Consider the following 19,342-nt stretch of genomic DNA (forward strand, 5'->3'; position numbering starts at 1 on the left):
CCTTAAAAATGTCTCCATCCCACGGGCGGGCTGACAACTCATGGGGCCCCCGGGCAATAGGGGATCATGGGGCCCCTGTGTCCTTGCCCAAACTCAAAAAAGCCTATGAAAAAGGTAACAGGGGCATCTCATGGGGCCCCCTACTGACCCCGGGCCCTCGGGCAGTGCCCGAGTTTCCAAATGGTCAGTCCGCCCCTGCTCCATCCCCATCCTTAAACCTATGTTAAGTAATCTGTGTAAGAAAGATGTGTATACTTACACTCCTTACAGCCTGGACAATACATAGCAGCCTGAATCCCATGAAAAGAGATTTCAATCAATTGGTATGTCTTCCATAATTGCCAACATTTCCCAAAAAATGTTAGGGACACTTTTTTCCCCTATATGTCCAGAAAGACAGTGTAGGCTGAGTAGTATGTTAATTAGGGGTGGGGCATTCATGGGTGTGGATTAATCTGAAAAAGAAGATGGTGGTATGTGAACAAAGATTGGGCTTGGTTTAAATTATGCTAAATATTGTGCGTGTCTTAAAGGGGGTGTGGTTAGAGTCTGAGATTTTCTTGGATTCCTCTCATGCAATTTTGCTCTCCACCCCAACATCCCAAAAAAAACAAATAAACACACACTTAGACGTATCTAAAAAAAACTTTTATAATGTAAACATAAAGAACTAGTCCACACTCACTGATTGGTTGCTAGAGGTTACAGCACATCATTACTGCTCACTGATTGATTTCTAGAGGTTACTGCAGCTAGTACAGGACTATGGTCAGAGACTGCAGATGTAGTACAGACGTTGGTCAGAGACTGAAGAAGTCATACAGAAGAGGGTTAGAGACTGCAGGAGTAGTACAGGAGAGGGTCAGAGACTGCAGGAGAAGTACAGGAGAGTGTCAGAGACTGCAGGCATAGTACAGAAGGAGATCAGAGACTGAAGGTGTACTACAAGACTGTGTTGGAGACTGCAGACATATTTTTAGTGATTCTGCCCCGGGACGTGCTCTGGGCAGGTCATCTGTCTGATTTCTGTGAATGTCCCGGGCAATCCGTGACTGTTGGCAACTATGATCTTCTTATGAGCCCAGCTCTTCATTCCCCCAGAAAAGGCTGCTAAATAGAATAAAAAAGAATAGAATAGATTAGAATAAAGCAGAATAGAATACAATAAAATACAATAAAATAGAAAATAAAAGGCTAGAATAGAATAAAATAGAATAGAACAGAGTTGAATATAGAGTATAGAATATATAACAGAATAGAAAATAAAAATAGTATATAAAAGAATAGAAGAGAATAGAAAATAAAATAATAGAAAATAAAAGAACAGAATGGAGTAGAATTGAACAGAATTTCAAATCGATTTAAAAAAAACAAAAATTTGTGAAACAAATCCAAATATATGAAATGAATTCCGAAAAAGAATCATTCTAACATAACGAATATGATGAAACAAAATATTAGCTTAACGCATAAATCTGAAATGAAACAAATTTTTCCGTCACGCACATCTCTACTCAGATTCTTAATCATAAGAACTATTGAGAGACAGTACGTTTGCAAGAGGGTCTTGTAAAACTAAAGAAAATGATGGCCTTGATAGAGGAAGGTAAAGAAGACAGGCACTGCCAGTTCAGTTAAGCTGGTCACACACTAGTAGATTTTCAAATGAACATTCATGTGAAAATTCTCATTTTCATTTCATTTTCTCAATTCTACATTTGCTGACGACAATAGTACTTTTGTTTGCGTTTAACATTTGTAGTAACAAATGGACTTTATTGAACAAAAACCACATACACTGTTAGAAATTTGTACGTTCGGGAAAAATATTCCATCCTGCTCTTTAGAATTTTCTCATCATTGCAGTCAAAAAGGAACATCAATTTGACCCACTAACAATCAGAAAATGAAACAAATGTTCTTAGCATGAAAATTGCCCAATTAAAGTGGAGCTCCACACAAAAGGGGAAGTTCTGCTTTAAAGCCTGGTCCCTGCTCCCCATTAAGGATTGGCACCTTTGGAAGGCGGGGCGGAGCGGGTAACCGAAATTGAGAAGTACCCGCTCCCACTTCTACTGCGAGATTGCCCAGGCGGACATTGTCCTCCCCCCTCCCTCCCGTAGTCTTCAGGTCCCAGAAGAATATGGAGCCATTCAAGAAACGCAGTGCTACTCGCGCAGTGGGTACCCGGCTGTGAAGCCGCGAGCTGTCAAAGCCGGGTACCCACACTGAAGATGCCGGCACCTGGAACACCAGATAGCTGGTGAAACGGGCTGCGGGGAGGACACCGCTGGACCGAGGGACAGGTAAGTGGCTGCTTTTTAAAAGTCTGCAGCTACAGTTTTTGTAGCTGCTGACTTTTATTTTTTTACAGTGTGAGTGGAACTTTAAATTCTACTAGTGACCAGCTTTACACTGATTTCAGGGCTTATTAGAAAGCTGATGCTATTGAATATAGCCTTTGGGGTTGATTTGCTAAAGGCAAATAGACTGTTCACTTTTCAAGAGAAGTTTCCCTTAGCTTAGTAAAACTGGTGAAAATTAGCTTTGCAAAGAATAACCCATCATGTGCAATGAAAAAAAAAACAACAACAGTATTTATGCTTGCACATGGTTGGATATTGGAAGTCAGCAGAGACGGATTTCATTCACTAAGGTACGGGCAAATTCCTTTGCTATGTGACTATTCCTATAAAAGTTGAACAGTGTAATTAACGTTAGTAAATGAGCTCCTTGTTCACACATGCTAACTGAGCCCTGCTACGTTAGATCTAAGCACATAAGATCCTAGCGTGTGGCCATTTAGGATATGAAAGAGATTGATATTACAACTGATATTTCCAGATTCTGAATGACAGTTGAGCCTATCACACCTCGGGGGGGTGATCACACTTCAATGGTGAAATATTACTATTTCTAATTCTGCAAAAAATACCGGAATTATATTTTTCATGGAGGCTTTTTTAGTCTTTAATTGATGCAACACAATTCATTTACTTTCCATCTGTAGAGAAGCAAAGTTCATTGTAATTAATGGCTTTGCTATTTATAAAAACGCAAAGTCTTGTTTTCAGTTCACACCTCAGAAAAAAATCACTTTGACACTTTTAAACAGATGATTTTTTTTTCAAGTTGATAAATTATTGATTAGATAATGTCAGGTCTGAAAAAAAAATGTTCATTAGTTTCCCTTCACAAAGTTGCTTTTGCAGCCAGCAATTAAAAGTCATAATGAAAGCAGCCTTGTCAATATAGTAGTTTACATTTAACTTGCTGGAGCCATATATATAAAAAACTATAAATTAAATAATAAATACGACATACTAAAACATCCCTTCATCTCAGATTATTTGTCAGATCCTAAGAATTGCATTAGATGATCTAAATGTTCACAAAAGAGAGCACAGCATTGCTCAGTATGTTTTACCTGCAAACCTCTGAACATGTCACCATTATGTTAATTTGTGTCCATGCAAACTGAGCTTGATCTAATCCTAGTGTTATCCTAACAATTTTCAGTAACATTCATTGTTAGCTTTACCTTACCACTAAATTCCATAATATCACATGAATGTGTGATATATACATATATATATATATATATATATACACACACACACACAGTGCTCAGCATAAATGAGTACACCCCTATTGAAAAGTAAGATTTTAATCAAAATTCAATGATCACAAGAAAGATTTCCAAAATTTTGACAAAACTGAGTTTTATAGAACATTTGTTTGGCTCATTACATGAAAGTAAGGTTAATAGTATGATTTAGATTACAAAATCTTCAGTTTTATGCTAATTAGTTGATGCAAAAATGAATACATCCCACAACAAAAGCTACTCCATCTAGTATTTTGTATGACTTTCATGATTTGTAAGGACAGCACCAAGTCTTCTAGGCATGGAATGAACAAGTTGGCAACATACTGCAACATTTTTCCATTCTTCAAGAATGACCTCTTTTAGAGCCTGGATGCTGGATGGATAGTGATGCTCAACTTGTTTCTTCAGAATTCCATATTCCATAGGTGTGTGATTGGGTTCAGATCAGGAGGCATACATTGCCACTCAATCACTTTCACCCTGTTCTTCTTCAGAAATGCAGCAGTGGCCTTAGATGTGTGTTTTGGATCATTGTCATGTTGGAGAAGTGCACGACAACCAAGGGCACAAAGTGATGGTAGCATCTTCTTTTTCAATATAGAGCAGTACATCTGTGAATTCATGATACCATCAAGGAAATGCAGCTCCCCGACACCAGCAACACTCATGCAGCCCCCCAGAAGAACACTGCCACCACCATGTTTCACTGTAGGCACCGTGCATTTTTCTTTGTACTCCTCACCTTTGCGACGCAACACAGTTTTGAAGCCATCAGTTCCAAAAACACTTATCTTGGTTTCATCACTCCAGAATAGTCTTCTTTTATTCCAGCATGGGCCCTGGTAAATTCTAGGTGAGATTTTTTGTGCATGGGCTTTAGGAGAGGCTTCCTTCGTGGACGACACCCATGCATGCCATTCCTCTGTAGTGTATGCCGTATTGTGTCATGGGAAAAAATCACCCCAGTATGGCTTTCTACTTCTTTAGCTAAGGGCTGTGAACTTGCATGGCGATTTTCTTCAACCCTTCTCATCAGAAGATGCTCCTGTCGAGGTGTTAACTTCTGTAGCTGGCCTGGTCATCTCTGTGAGATGGTTGCAGTTCCATCTTTGTTACATTTTTGTATCACTTTGTATCAGTTTGTCAGGCCTTGTGACATTTCTCTCCATGTTGGGCCATTGCTGACAGCATGAAATGGGAAGGGGTTTTCTTTGTTAAGTAACGCTCCTTTATAATCAACTGTCTGCTGGACACCTGTTTAATAAATAATTAGACTCACCTGTAGTTGAATTCTTGTTAATTAAGATTTTGTTGTCGAAGATCTAGCTTTGCTCCTAAGACTTTTATTGGGGTGTATTTATTTTTTCAATATTGTCTGGAATTAATTTGTTAGGAAAATTACTTTTTTGTGTGTGCAAATTAACAAATATTGTTTTGAATCAATGGCTCGCATTTGTGCGAGTATTTTGTAGTATAGTGTCCCATAGAAAATGTGGATTCTGAAAGGAAAGTAAAGGTTTTCTGACAAATCTGTTGGGGTGTATTCATTTATGCTGAGCACTGTATATATATATATATATATATATATATATATTATATGGTATAAAACACCCCCATTTTTCTAGTTGTTATAAAAATGTAAACAGTTCAAGTCCAGTAAATAACCTTAAATGATACACAGATAAGCGGTAAACTGCCGGAGACAGGGGCGGACTGACAACTCATGGGGCCCCCGGGCAATTGGGGATCATGGGGCCCCTGTGTCCTTGCCCAAACTCAAAAAAGCCTATGAAAAAGGTACCAGGGGCATCTCATGGGGCCCCCTACTGACCCCGGGCCCTCGGGCAGTGCCCGAGTTTCCAAATGTTCAGTCCGCCCTTGGCCGGAGATTAAAAAAAATTTAGGTTAAGAAAACCTGAACAATATTATACATTTCAGAGTTATACAAAAAGGCCTTTTTCAGGGAAGAAGTAATGGGTTAACAACTCATAGTTGTTCTGCAGCAGTATATGTAAATTAAGCCTTGAAAGTTTATCTTAACATTTTCCTACAGGTTTCCCAACTTTTGTTGATTACTTACAAGCTCTCGGTCTGCATAAAAGTGGTGTTAAAACAGACTGTGCTACTACACCCTCTTTGGACTACTGTAGCTCTTCATTTGAATGGGCTGCTGTGCTTCTGAAAACGCAAGGAAAAGGTTCCTGCATCATTTTTTAAATCACAGCCCACATGGAAACTGCAAGTGCAGTGCAGTTCCCTGTGCGGAACGTGGCTGCTGCGATTTCCAGTGCGTGTGCTGTTAGGTTTAATGGCACCCACACACATTTCCAGTGTTTTTCTGTGTGGGTGGTTGCAGCTGTGGGAACAGGTGTGGACCCACAGCAGGAGCTACCTGCACAAGTGTGAACCAAGCTTTAAACAATATTTGGGCAATATTGTACGGCAGGAAGTAGTATATTGCTCTCAAAATGGCAAGAGAAAGACAATTAACAGAGGAAGACATACTGATAATTATAACCCTTAAAAGTGTAGGTCTTTCCTTTGGAGAAATTGCAAAGAAAGCCAAGGTGTCAGTGATTACAGTTTCCTACACCATCAAAGGGCACTTGGAAACTGGAGGAAACTCTGACAGGAGGAGGTCTGGCAGACCCAAAGCCACAACAGAACCAGAAGACAAGTTTCTGAGAGTCAACAGCTTGTGTGACAGGCGGCTCACAGGACAACAGCTTCAAGCACGGTAACGCTAAGCAAAGTAAGCAAGTCTCATTTTCAATTGCGAAGAGCAGACTTCGAGCTGCAGGTTTGATAGGTCGAGTGAAAAAGTGGCTTGCCTGGGCCATGAAGCGCTGTCAGTGGACTACTAAAAGTCTTATGGACCAATAAATCAAAATTTGAGATCTTCAGTTCATCACAGAGTTTTTGTATACCGTCTAGTAGGTGATAGGATGGTTCCTCGGTGTCAAACATGGAGGAGGAAGCAGGGGCGGACTGACAACTCATGGGGCCCCCCGGGCAATAGGGGATCATGGGGCCCCTGTGTCCTTGCCAAAACTCTAAAAAGCCTATGAAAAAGGTACCAGGGTCATCTCATGGGGCCCCCTACTGACCCCGGGCCCTCGGGCAGTGCCTGAGTTTCCAAATGGTCAGTCCACCCCTAGGAGGAAGCGTGATGGTTTGGGGCCCTTTTACTGGAGTCCATAGCTTGGATACAAGATTCCATGATTTCCAGTTGTTTATCCGTCACGGCGATCACATGATCGGGAAAAGTCCCGATCAAACGAGGAGATCGGGACCTTTCCGTGAGTACCGGACATGTGTGCTAGGAGCGTGCAGGGCGTGCGTTCTCAGCACATATGTTTTCCTTCATTGCACGCAATTGTGTGGCCGCTCGGTGTCAAGGCCCAGACAACGGAAGGCCGCACATTTGCTTGCGGCTGGAGCCAAGAGGTTAAAGGTATAAGGAATACATCTCTGAAACAAAGAAAATTCTGTGATTCAAGGGGAGCAAAAGGCTCTAGGGCTCACATGATTAAACACATATTTGTATTTTTATATTTATTTATTTGATAAGTGAGATATTGGTTCTAGATCAGATTATAGTCTGGTCAGACAATTTTATTATTTCAATATATAACCATTTACATATAAGTGGATCATTTTTTTAAGTAAAAAGGTAGATTTTGTTTTTCAAAATATGTTTTCAATTTTCTTTGTTGAAAAACATATATATTTAGTTATTAGACCATGGCAAACAGGCCATGACCTTAAATAGAGAGCGACCAGGCAGGAAAAGAAAAACTATTAAATCTGAAAAAGAATGGCTGACACATAACAGATACCCTCGGGATATACAGAATTTTCAACCTACAAATTTGTTTAGATTCTTGAATAACATACGCTTGCTCTGGCTATAAAAAAATAAAAAGTAAATTTAACATTGAATAAAATGAACATGAAAATTTCACTTTTTTAAGCCTGTTCATTAAATATAGAGCTGTAAATTAGGGAGTGATTATTAGTATCAAATAAATGTTAAAGTGTTACTAAACCCAGGACCCTGCATTCACTATATCTGGTCTCCCACAGTACACAGAACATGGAATTGCAATTATTTTAGTAAATGTAAACTGCTAAATACCTTTTCTCATCAGCAGTTAGAGCAGCCTTGTGACTTCTATCAGTGTCCAGCAGAGCACTGGTTAAAGCTTGTAGGAGGCGTTTTCATAAAATATATCTCCTGCAATACTCCTCTTGGATGCTGTTCCCCCAAAAACTCACTTTTTCTTCCTCCTGCTGATTTTCTATGGTGAATGATGGCCAGCATCATTTAACCCTTACTGTGATCCTAGGGTACCATACATCCACCCCTCCGGGGGCAAATCATCATGAAGCCCTAAGTTTACAGTACTGCAGCACAGAACAATGCTTACATGTTCTATGCAGGAGCAAAGACTGCTCAGTGCCAGAGGGAAGAGAAAGAAAAGACAGCTGGAAAAAAGTATGAATACAAATATTTTTTTTTAAATGCAGAGGGGTTGCCAAGGCAGAAGGGAGCTGTGTGCCCAAGCTGGAGTTGGGTTTCAAGTCTTGCCACACAGTTGACAAACACATTTGTCAGCATAGGTTGTCACAGATACAGTATATTTTGGGTCCTATGTCCTCCTGTTACTTTTTGCCCACTAGCTTAAAGTGTATTTCCACTTTTGCAACCAAATTAGGATATCACCAAGTTTACATTTCTTGCACGTTCTTCACATAGAATGCATAAAGAATATTTAAAAATTGCTGCTTACCATTTTATATGCTCTTTTCTGATAAGCACTGAAAAATCTTAATTAGTTATCTTTGTTTATGAGCAGGCTGTGTTTACCATAATTAACCCTGTTGGTACTGTGCTGCCAGATCTCATTATCAGTTGTATATTTGATTGGAACACTGTCTGTCCCAACAAAGGGTTAGGGCTTCTCCATTGTATGTTAATGAGAGAAATCTCATCCAGTCCATGGCCTTTCTATTTGGATAGACTCACTCCAAAATTGTTCATAAATGCTTGCAGTCTGTCATGACACCTCCTACACCAGAAACACCTAAAAGGTAGAATTATTTTGTGTTATATGCTGTGTGAATGGGTACACATAACTCAAAATGTATCTTTTTTTAATTTTCTACGTATCTAACTGCCCTATTGATGCCAGGAAATAATTCGTATTATTTTTCAAGACAAATAGAATGGAAGAAACAGATTCCAAACAAATTCGCCACTGCTGTTTCTTGTTTGTTTGCATTTTTCTTTTTTGAGTCTGTTAACATTTTCTTCAGCTTTGTAATAGAAGCTGGCTAATCACTTCTCTGAGGCTAGACAGGTAACACAGAAGGATATTGTTTGGGGTTTCAGGTACATTTTTTTTATGTCAAAAATGCACATTTTAGCATGTGTGTAGAAAAAAAAATGATTCAGCAGAGAAAGGGTCCATGTTTTTTATTGTGTTTCTGTGTATTGTTTGAAATAAAATAGGTACATGGAGGTAGTGATATTGGTTCACCATATAAGCAAGCTGTGCTCCCAGTCTCCAAACTTTCTAAACAAAGGATCTGTTTTCTGCCGTTCAAACTTTAGGGGGGCTGGACTGTGGCCAGTGGGAGTAAAAAATGCCCCAGCATTGTTGGGAGGAAACAATGTCTCAGGCTTGGTTGTCAGTTGGTGTAAAAGAATTACATAGCGTGAGGAGGAATTGTTCCCATAACAGGTATTAGTGGAAGTGCCCTATCATTGGTGTCAGTGGAAGGAACAGTGCCCCGTCATTGGTGTAAATGGAAGGAAAAATCCCCCATTGTTGGTGTCAGTGATAGGAATAATGTCCCATTGTTTGTGTCACTGGAAGGTATTGTGCCCCATCATTATTGACAGTGGGAGGAGTAGTGCCCAAATGTTTATATTGGTGGGAGGAATAATGCCTCTAATGTTGTTGCCAATGGAAGCAGTAATATTCCATCTTCAGTGTCAGTGGAAGGAATAGTGTCCCATCATTGGTGTCAGTGAAAAAAATAATGTCCCATTGTTGGTGTCACTGGAAGGTATTGTGCCCCATCATTAATGACAGTGGGAGGAATAGTGCCCAAATGTTTATATTGGTGGGAGGAATAACGCCTCTCGTCGGTGTCAGTTGGCAGAATAGTGCCTTATTGTTGTTGCTAATGGAAGCAGTAATGTTCCATCTTCAATGTCAGTGGAAGGAATAGTGTCCCATTATTGGTGTCAGTGAAAGGAATAATGTCCCATTATTGGTGTTAGAGGGGGAGGAATAATACCCAACTGTTTTTTGGCACCAGTGGAAGGAATGGTAACAATGGCAAGGAACAATGCTTTATATCAGTGAGAGAAACAATGCCCCAAGGACTCCATAAAGGCAAGCATGGGCCTTACTTTCAAGACCAATTTTTTAATACAACCCTATCAGTTTGATTAGACTACCTAAAGTTGTTTGCTGCTTACACTGCCTGATATACATGTACATCCAACAAGTGTGTCTTGTGAGCAGTGTCCTGCCTGCAGCTTGACTGTCCTCCTAGACTTGGACATACCGGAAGAAGCCAAAGAAGGAAATAAGCAGCTCTAATCTAATGCTTCATATAGCACTCCACCTTCACCCTACAACACCCTATCCCCACTGCAAAATGTAAACAGAGCAAGTTGATCAGTGTATTTTGAATATCAGAAATACAAATTATGATACACAGCATATTCCACTGAAACCAGAGAAAGATAGTGCTATGGAACCCCAGAAATGTGAAGGATGAAGTCAAGGTGAGCATCTTATTAAAAAAATGAAATATATGGGGACTGATTTACTTGCCAAGTTATTTGTAATTATCTTTTTGTGAACCAGGAACCTCTGCCAGACAGCACAGTTAGGTTCTTCACCTCTATTGCAGCTTGGTCAAGACCCTCACAAGTACTGTGGAAGAGGCCTTTGTCCTCATCAACATGACCCCTTTGGTGAGGGCATGTGGTCTATTATGACTATGATTCAGGAGTGGGGGGCGCATGCTGGTCCCCCGCTTTCTTGGCTGGCCAGAATGCATGCTCAGATTTAAGATCTGGTATGGATTTGTCAGCACTGTTGCAGCACATTCTGTATTTCATAGAGATGCACCCCTTCACAGGCAGGATTAGGGCACCCCCAGGCATGTTATTTAAATGAATGATTTGTTTGTTTCTGTCTAAGCATTTATAAAAATCACTGCTCCTGGATGAAGGGAATTTAAAAAAAATATTTTTGCAATGGTACATGTTGGTACATGGCATCTGAATGTCTTTGAAATTCACTGGACTCTGCTTGAACCATACAGGGTTGTTTGGCCCTCATCCCATCCAGGGTAGCTGGAACTGGAACTGAAGTACTCTGGAACTGAAGTACTCTGGTGCTTTCCACAGTAGCTGGGTCTTGTGGAAAAGCTCTGTGCTACTAGGCTCCGTTCCAGCTGCCTGCACATTGATGTTTGATAGTGGAGGGCCTCTCACCTGGCTGCCGATCACTTGCCTAGCTACCTCTGCTTCATCTGGTATGGCCTCTCTGAACTGCTGAAGGCAAGACACAGAGAAACATACAGTATCTTCCATGTCTCCAGGAACTCAGGGAGTTATGGGAACAGGAGGTAAAGGGGCCTGTTCCTACATCGGAGCATGGTGATTAAGTGAACACTTGTTGCATTTGGAAAAATAAACATTTTTAAAGAATAGTTGCAATAATTGGTGTTTTTTTCATTTACATTATTTTTAGATGTGATAGCTGCATTAGTTATTTTCACCTGGTAATCTTGCCAGTAAGTCTGATTTTCAACAGAACAAGCTCTCCTGCAAATGTTTCCTTTAAGAGTGTTGAGACAAATCATTTACCACTGACAGTGCTTATCATCATCAGTTTCTATTCCGTCATGTAAAACCTTTATCCCAAAAGGAAAAAAAACTGTTTGTTGTTACTGCAGGGTGAGCTGGAGTTTGGCTTTAATTTGTTAGTGTATTTAAATCTGCAAGTCCATGTAACACCCCCCGATTAATAAAGCTGCTGTTCACTATGACCCCTGTGCTCCTTCATCCAGAGTGGGGGCACTCTAATACAGGAGGTGTGTTACTGGCCAGATCACCAGATGAAAACAGAGGGTAAAAAACCTAAAAAAGAAAAACAAATGCAGCCACCACATCTAATAATTGGTAAGCAGCAATATATAACATTCTTGGTTTTGGGTTTATTACCATTTTAAAGCATTCTTTATCTTCCACTCTGAATTTAATGCTTTTCCCAGTAAATAAGATAAATAATAACAAAATTAGAAAACAAATTTCAATCACTTGGAAAATAAAGAAAATAAACAAATGGAATAGAAGTGGTGCTGAAATTGTTAGCCAGCAGGCAATATTCATGTCCTAGTAGCATGGAGATAAAAATCGGAAACCGTAATGATTTTCCTCTTTTAATATACAACTAATTTTTTCTGTAAGACCATACGTCTTCTACCAGTACAATGTGCGTAAAACTATTTTGTTTTGAAACACGAGACACCATCTACTGGCGATTTCACTGTATTCTACGCAGATATAAATTCTGTTTCCATTCCACACATTTGTGTTTGCATATTTGTAATACATCAGTAACATGTACAGATACTTTCTGTTGTTTTTATCATTACTATCAGTGTTTTTTGGAAAAATAGAAAAACATGTAGGGTGCAAGAATGAACATGTATATACTTTCTGTACCACGGCACTATTTTCATGGAAAAAGGAATAACAAAAAAACCAAGAGATAATCTGCAGCATTTAATAGATGTCAAATAAAACATACAATTCAGAATTTTGCCTGCAATGTTAGGTGTAAGAACCTGATAATTGACCTGTTTTAGTGCCATATATCACACCTGATAGACATATACTTTTCCTAGCTTAGTCAACTATGTAACGGCACTATATTCCAGTATGCTCAATTTGATGTAAATTCATATGTGTAGCTCTTACGCTCAAAGGAGCCACTGATGGATTGGTGCCCTGATTCTGGTTGACAATAACCCCTCTGGCAATGCCACACCCTGTGACACGCCAAGGCTAAAGAAAGAGGCTTCACTTTGAGAAATACCCCAATAAAGCAACATGCAGAATTGTAATAGCAATAAGCACTGACAAATATCAATTTTGTACACCTCCACAAACAATGAGAGGACCTTTTAAAGTGTCTTTGCTCCTGAAAACCTGAATCTAGGTAGATCCTATCTAAAGTGGCAGTGCTGGAAGCTAAAATGTCCTTCAGTCTCTCAAAAGCCCTCACTCTGGCCAGTGTACTATTAAATGTTGGAGCCCAAAGTTCCTGCATTGGAGTGCTAAGGTTTAAATGGATTCCACAGTATAGGGTGTATATACCCAAATTGTATCCTAAGGTAAGGTGACACTTAAAAGTGAGTAATGAAGTTGTGGCCCATTGCCTCTCACCACTATGCATTCTATAATTAAATCTTCCTCCTGCTCTCTGTCATCATGAACCGGTGGTATTGGAGGCGACTTGGGACTGTGAAACCCCTTTCCTCCAGCTCATTGCATCTTTCCAAGAGTTGTGCTCTCCATGTAGATGTGGCAGCCTAGTCTCTTTCTTAAATCATGGCGAACAATTATGGCAGGCATGTAGGCAGTGGTAAATGTATAGAGGTTTCCGCTTTAAATCCTTCCTGGAAGGGGAATGACTTCATTTCCTTCCTGGTAGGATCTTATACAAGCTTCGGGTGGAGCTTAGCTGAATGAGTTTGGGCTAGCTAATGGGAAGGACAGAGCCACAAGAGAGAGATGGGCTAGGATGTTAACTATTCTTTCTTTGCCACCAATGGGATGGGCACCCCTTCAACTGGGCACTGAAGGTATACGTCCACAGAGAGAAAAACTGGTTACTGCAGAATGGAAGATCATTTATTAAATTGAGTGTTTTGTGAACTATCTCAATAGATTTTAGTTAGACCAAGCCTGTGGCTGCTCCAGAAGTTGATCTCTAGTAACTTTTCTTCTGTGAAGTGAGATATCACCCCATTAACCTCCCTGGTGGTCTGATTATGTCAATATTTTTGAAGGTCTAAGCGGTACATTGTTTTGCATGGAAATTTGTTGTTTTATATTGTACGCTTGTAATTCTTAGGAATAACTCACTTAAATCTGTCCAAACAAGAGTCTAGTAAAAATCCCGGGTATGATAAAGTTTGAAACATAAAATCATAAATTATAATATAATAAATAATTATAAATAATTATGAAAAATAATAGTATAATAATAAATGTAATTCAATAATGTAATCAAACCAAAAACACTGAAATTTGAAATAGAGCAGCAAGTTCGCACATCATTGAGCTCTGTCGCAGAATCATCGTTGTCGTCACTTTCAGTGTCTGATGACTTATTTCCCCACGAATCACTATCACACAATTCTGCAAGTGATTCTAATTCACTATTGCTGTTCTCTAGCTGGTCTAAAACTGCTTTTGATCTAAAGGGGTGCTTTTTGGATGCCATGGACGTTCTCAAGTTTCCAGGCAGACAGAACGGTAAAAGTGCAGGCAGGGCACTGGACAAAGCACTCGGGACACAACTGAGGTGAAATGGTTTGCTACAGTAATGTAATCCTAACATTACAATGTATTGTGTGTATATCACGTTTTTACTTTTTTGAATCTCCCGCCGGTTCCACCTCCCTGCGCTGCGACACTCGCAGGGACGGGAACCCGGAAGATGGATGCCGGCATTGGCAGGAGGACACAGCAGGAGGACTTTGGGCGATCACAGGTCAAGGTAAATTACACTGGATGCAAATGGAGAAACAGAAAAAGGGCGCACCGACCTAGTGCATTATCATTTAAAATATTTATTGAAGAAACAAAGTAAGTATCATACTCACAATAGACATAAAAACACTGGCATGTCAAACTGAACAAGATGTATGATCCAAACAACATCTGAGTCCATACGTTGGAACCCTGGATGACCAACTGGCTAGCACGTTTCGAGGACACAACCTCTTCCTCAGAGCCAACACTACAGGAGTCTGCACTTCTCTTTATATAAGTTACAACATGTGTGATCCACTGCCATGTAGCTGAATAATGATAGACTGTGGGATGAGATGAGATGATGGTCAAGGTAAATTATACTACAGCAGTGGTGGGCAACCTTTTTTTTCAACTGAGCCAAATCTCGCCAAAACCATGATTGAAATTTATTTTGAGAGCCACATTTTTAAAACTGAAAATACATCTCCCATATAGTAATTCATCCCCCATAGTAATTCATCCCCCATATAGTAATTCATCCCCCATCGTAATTCATCCCCCATAGTAATTCATCCCCCATAGTAATTCATCCCCCATATAGTAATTCATCCTCCATATAGTAATTCATCCCCCATATAGTAATTCATCCCCCATAGTAATTCATCCCCCATATAGTAATTCATCCCCCATAGTAATTCATCCCCCATATAGTAATTCATCCCCCATAGCAATTCATCCCCCGTATAGTATTTCTTCCCTCGTATAGTATTTCATCCCCCGTATAGTATTTCATCCCCCATATAGTATTTCATCCCTCATATAGTATTTCATCCCTCATATAGTATTTCATCCCCCATATAGTAATTCATCCCTCATATAGTATTTCATCCCTCATATAGTATTTCATCCCTCATATAGTATTTCATCCCCCCATATAGTATTTCATCCCCCCATATAGTATTTCATCCCCCCATATAGTATTTCATCCCTCATATAGTAATTCATCCCTCATATAGTATTTCATCCCTCATATAGTATTTCATCCCCCCATATAGTATTTCATCCCTCATATAGTATTTCATCCCCCCATATAGTATTTCATCCCTCATATAGTATTTCATCCCCCCATATAGTATTTCATCCCTCATATAGTATTTCATCCCCCCATATAGTAATTCATCCCTCATATAGTATTTCATCCCTCATATAGTAATTCATCCCTCATATAGTAATTCATCCCTCATATAGTATTTCATCCCTCATATAGTATTTCATCCCTCCATATAGTATTTCATCCCTCATATAGTATTTCATCCCCCCATATAGTATTTCATCCCTCATATAGTATTTCATCCCCCCATATAGTATTTCATCCCTCATATAGTATTTCATCCCCCCATATAGTATTTCATCCCTCATATAGTATTTCATCCCCCCATATAGTAATTCATCCCTCATATAGTATTTCATCCCTCATATAGTAATTCATCCCTCATATAGTAATTCATCCCTCATATAGTATTTCATCCCTCATATAGTATTTCATCCCCCCATATAGTATTTCATCCCTCATATAGTATTTCATCCCCCCATATAGTATTTCATCCCTCATATAGTATTTCATCCCCCCATATAGTATTTCATCCTTCATATAGTATTTCATCCCCCCATATAGTATTTCATCCCTCATATAGTAATTCATCCCTCATATAGTAATTCATCCCTCATATAGTATTTCATCCCTCATATAGTATTTCATCCCCCCATATAGTATTTCATCCCCCCATATAGTATTTCATCCCTCATATAGTATTTCATCCCCCCATATAGTATTTCATCCCTCATATAGTATTTCATCCCCCCATATAGTAATTCATCCCTCATATAGTATTTCATCCCTCATATAGTAATTCATCCCTCATATAGTAATTCATCCCTCATATAGTATTTCATCCCTCATATAGTATTTCATCCCCCCATATAGTATTTCATCCCTCATATAGTATTTCATCCCCCCATATAGTATTTCATCCCTCATATAGTAATTCATCCCCCATATAGTAATTCATCCCCCATATAGTATTTCATCCCCCCATATAGTATTTCATCCCCCATATAGTATTTCATCCCCCATATAGTATTTCATCCCTCATATAGTATTTCATCCCCCACAGTACTATTCCCCCCCCTCTTCTAGTAAGCCAAGTCCCCCGTGTCAATTCACTTACCTTTTGCGTTCCTCTCGCTGTCTTCCCGCGCCGTTCGGGTCTTCAGGGCGGACTGTGAGAGGAGCCTAGCTCCCCTCCCCTCACGTTCGGCACGCTGCCCCGCCTACACACATCCTGACAGCCACATCCGCGGGCCGGATTAAAAGGTCCGCGCGGACTTTTGGGGCTGCCAACCGAGAGGAGGGAGGGGAGCGGCCGACCGAGAGGAGGGAGGGGAGCGGGCGCCCGGCACACAGAAGAGCCGCATTAGAGTGGGTAAAGAGCCGCATGTGGCTCGCGAGCCGCGGCTTGCCGACCACTGTACTACAGTGTAATCCCGAGTGTGGCTCGGGGTTGCCGATTTTGGTACTGAAAATTATCCCCAAGCCACACTCGGGATTACTGCAAAGCTAGACTGTGCATCTCATGAGAAACAGACACTGAGAAGTAAGAGAGCCAACTCTGTGTAAATATGGTTGGGTTTGGGGATTGTGGTGGATTGGGGAGTAGGATCTCTATCTTGTAAGCATGTGGAAGACATCAGGCCTGATGCAAGTAGTGTCCCCAGCTGGACCCCCTTTAGCTTAATTTTGTTTAGTGTAGAAGAAATGTTCCAACAATAGGCAGACCTCTACTTCTTGTCATTGTTGGGCATTCAGTCCAGGTGCATGAGAGTGTGGCATTTATGTGCGGGTGGAAATTACAGGCGCTTCGTCCACAGGGCTGCTGTTAGAAACCACAGGACCCCATACAGTTAGATACAGTTACAAATAAACACAGTGAGTGATCGATTCCAAGCACTCATTGTGTTCATTCAGGAAAGGAAGGGGCTGGTAAATGTGACTTATTTACCAGACCCTTCCCCCACTCTCCATTCTGAAGGATCCTGTTGTGTGCCTATAGCTGCCAGTGGGAGGAACTGGAGGGAATCCTGCAGCACTGTGGAGATAGGGGGTCCTAAGAAGCTGGGGGAAATGTATGGTGCACAGGAAGAGTGATCATTGTGGAAGTGGGGCAATTACTGGAACTGATCTCCTGTATGGCTCTCTCTGCAGCAACTGAAAGCCAGCCAGAAGGAGAGGAGAAGAAGCCAGATTTTAGATGCTGCAGAGAGAGCCATACAAGAGATCAATTCTAGTGCCGATCATCCTCCCTGCCCACATCCAATTCACCCAGCTGCCTCCCACCCACCCTGTTGGCCAGGGCCCCACACAGGAGGACTGGTGATATCCCCTAATCCACGGCCCTGATTGTCCAGCCCTGCAGCCTGTAAAACTCTATGAGAGGTTGACAGCAGCTACGGTGTACTAATATTACTAATGTTTAGGGCAGTATGATCCCAGGGATGAATGCTAAGATAGCTGACCGCTTGCGTTCATGACTTGTATGTCCATGACTGATCATTGATAGGACACACAAGGCAGGAAGCATACTCCTGCCCGCTTTCACAGAACACATATTGTAGCACCTGGTCCCCTGGAGTATACGGGTTGAGGAGTGTAGTTTCTGAACAATGGTGGTTGATTTATTCAAACTGGAGAGTGCAAAATCTGGTGCAACTCTGCATAGAAAGCAATTGGATTCCAGGTTTTATTGTCAAATCTTAACTGAACAAGCTGAAGTTAAAAGCTGATTGGCTACCATGCACAGCTGCACCAGATTTTGCACTCTCCAGTTTTAGTAAATCAACCCCAGTGGGTCCCATAAAAGGTGCCTCTTCCAAGACACAGAGAGTATCCACATGTATCAATTATGGACAAGGGTCATCAAGTGCTAGGAAGCCGAGAAGGTGCTAGCAAGCCAAATTCAGCCGCCATTTTGCTGCTTCTAAGAGCAAGTAAAAAGCTCTAATATAAAGTAACTAATCAGCAGTCAGTTTTCATTTCTCTTGCCATTCAAAACTCATAGAAAGTAAACTCCAATTTGTTGTTTTGGGTAATTTATATCCCCACATATATGCCTACATTTCATTTTATGCAATGTAAATGTATATTTATAAATGCCTGCAACTTTGCATATCATTTTACAAGCCGTTTTTACCCAGACACAGGAGTCAGGTAATATGGTCTTTATTGCTATCTCTTCTAGACATCACCTAAATTAAATATTAATAAATAGAACACACTGAAAAAAGACTTAAATAGAAAAACAAATTAGAGAAAGGAACAAAGTTGACTTTTCTATATTATTTTCTAGGTCCAATTTATGGTATTTCCTTTTGTTATTCTCAAGAAATAGCTGTTTGTCTGTGTCCATGTGGAAAGTGAATGTGAATGGGGGTGACTTTTACATTAGTAATCAACTGCTGAGCTTGAAGGGCTCTAATGAGGAGAGTGGCAGGGTCCGCATTCTATTAGCTATGATAACCTTTGGGAGTATCTCACTAAAATTGAAATGTTTGTTACAGAGGATGCAAGAATGCCCAAACTCTGACTTGTGTCTTTGTGCAGACATCTGGAAAAAATAAGTAGGAAAAGACATTTTTGGGGGTATTCCACACACCATCTGTGTACAAAATGCCATATTGCATGGCATTTTACAGAAAGGTACAGCACTTGTGTCACAATGTTTATATTACCTTTTAAAGCAATTTCCACATTTGGAGTCAGGAAGAATTTTTTTTGCCCTGTGAGACAAAATTGGCCAGAAATGTCTCCAGGACATTAAAAAAATATTAAAGTCTATCTTAATGGATCTAATACCAAAGCTACTTTTTTACCATTTACT

At 40.3% G+C, this 19,342-nt stretch overlaps 1 long non-coding RNA gene across 1 annotated transcript in view; it reads right to left on the minus strand.

The window, feature by feature from the left end:
• Positions 1–633: 633 nt before the first annotated feature.
• LOC149462788 (uncharacterized) overlaps positions 634–19,342 on the minus strand; it is a 139,396-nt gene continuing 120,687 nt past the window's right edge. Inside the window, exon 3 of the long non-coding RNA XR_016312591.1 lies at positions 634–1,110. This is a non-coding gene — a long non-coding RNA (uncharacterized LOC149462788). The remainder of the gene's footprint in view (positions 1,111–19,342) is intronic.

The sequence above is a fragment of the Staurois parvus genome, unplaced genomic scaffold (assembly GCF_062004578.1).
Source record: "Staurois parvus isolate SC_StPar_1 unplaced genomic scaffold, SC_StPar_1.0 ptg000168l, whole genome shotgun sequence".
NCBI classification, from domain to species: domain Eukaryota; kingdom Metazoa; phylum Chordata; class Amphibia; order Anura; family Ranidae; genus Staurois; species Staurois parvus.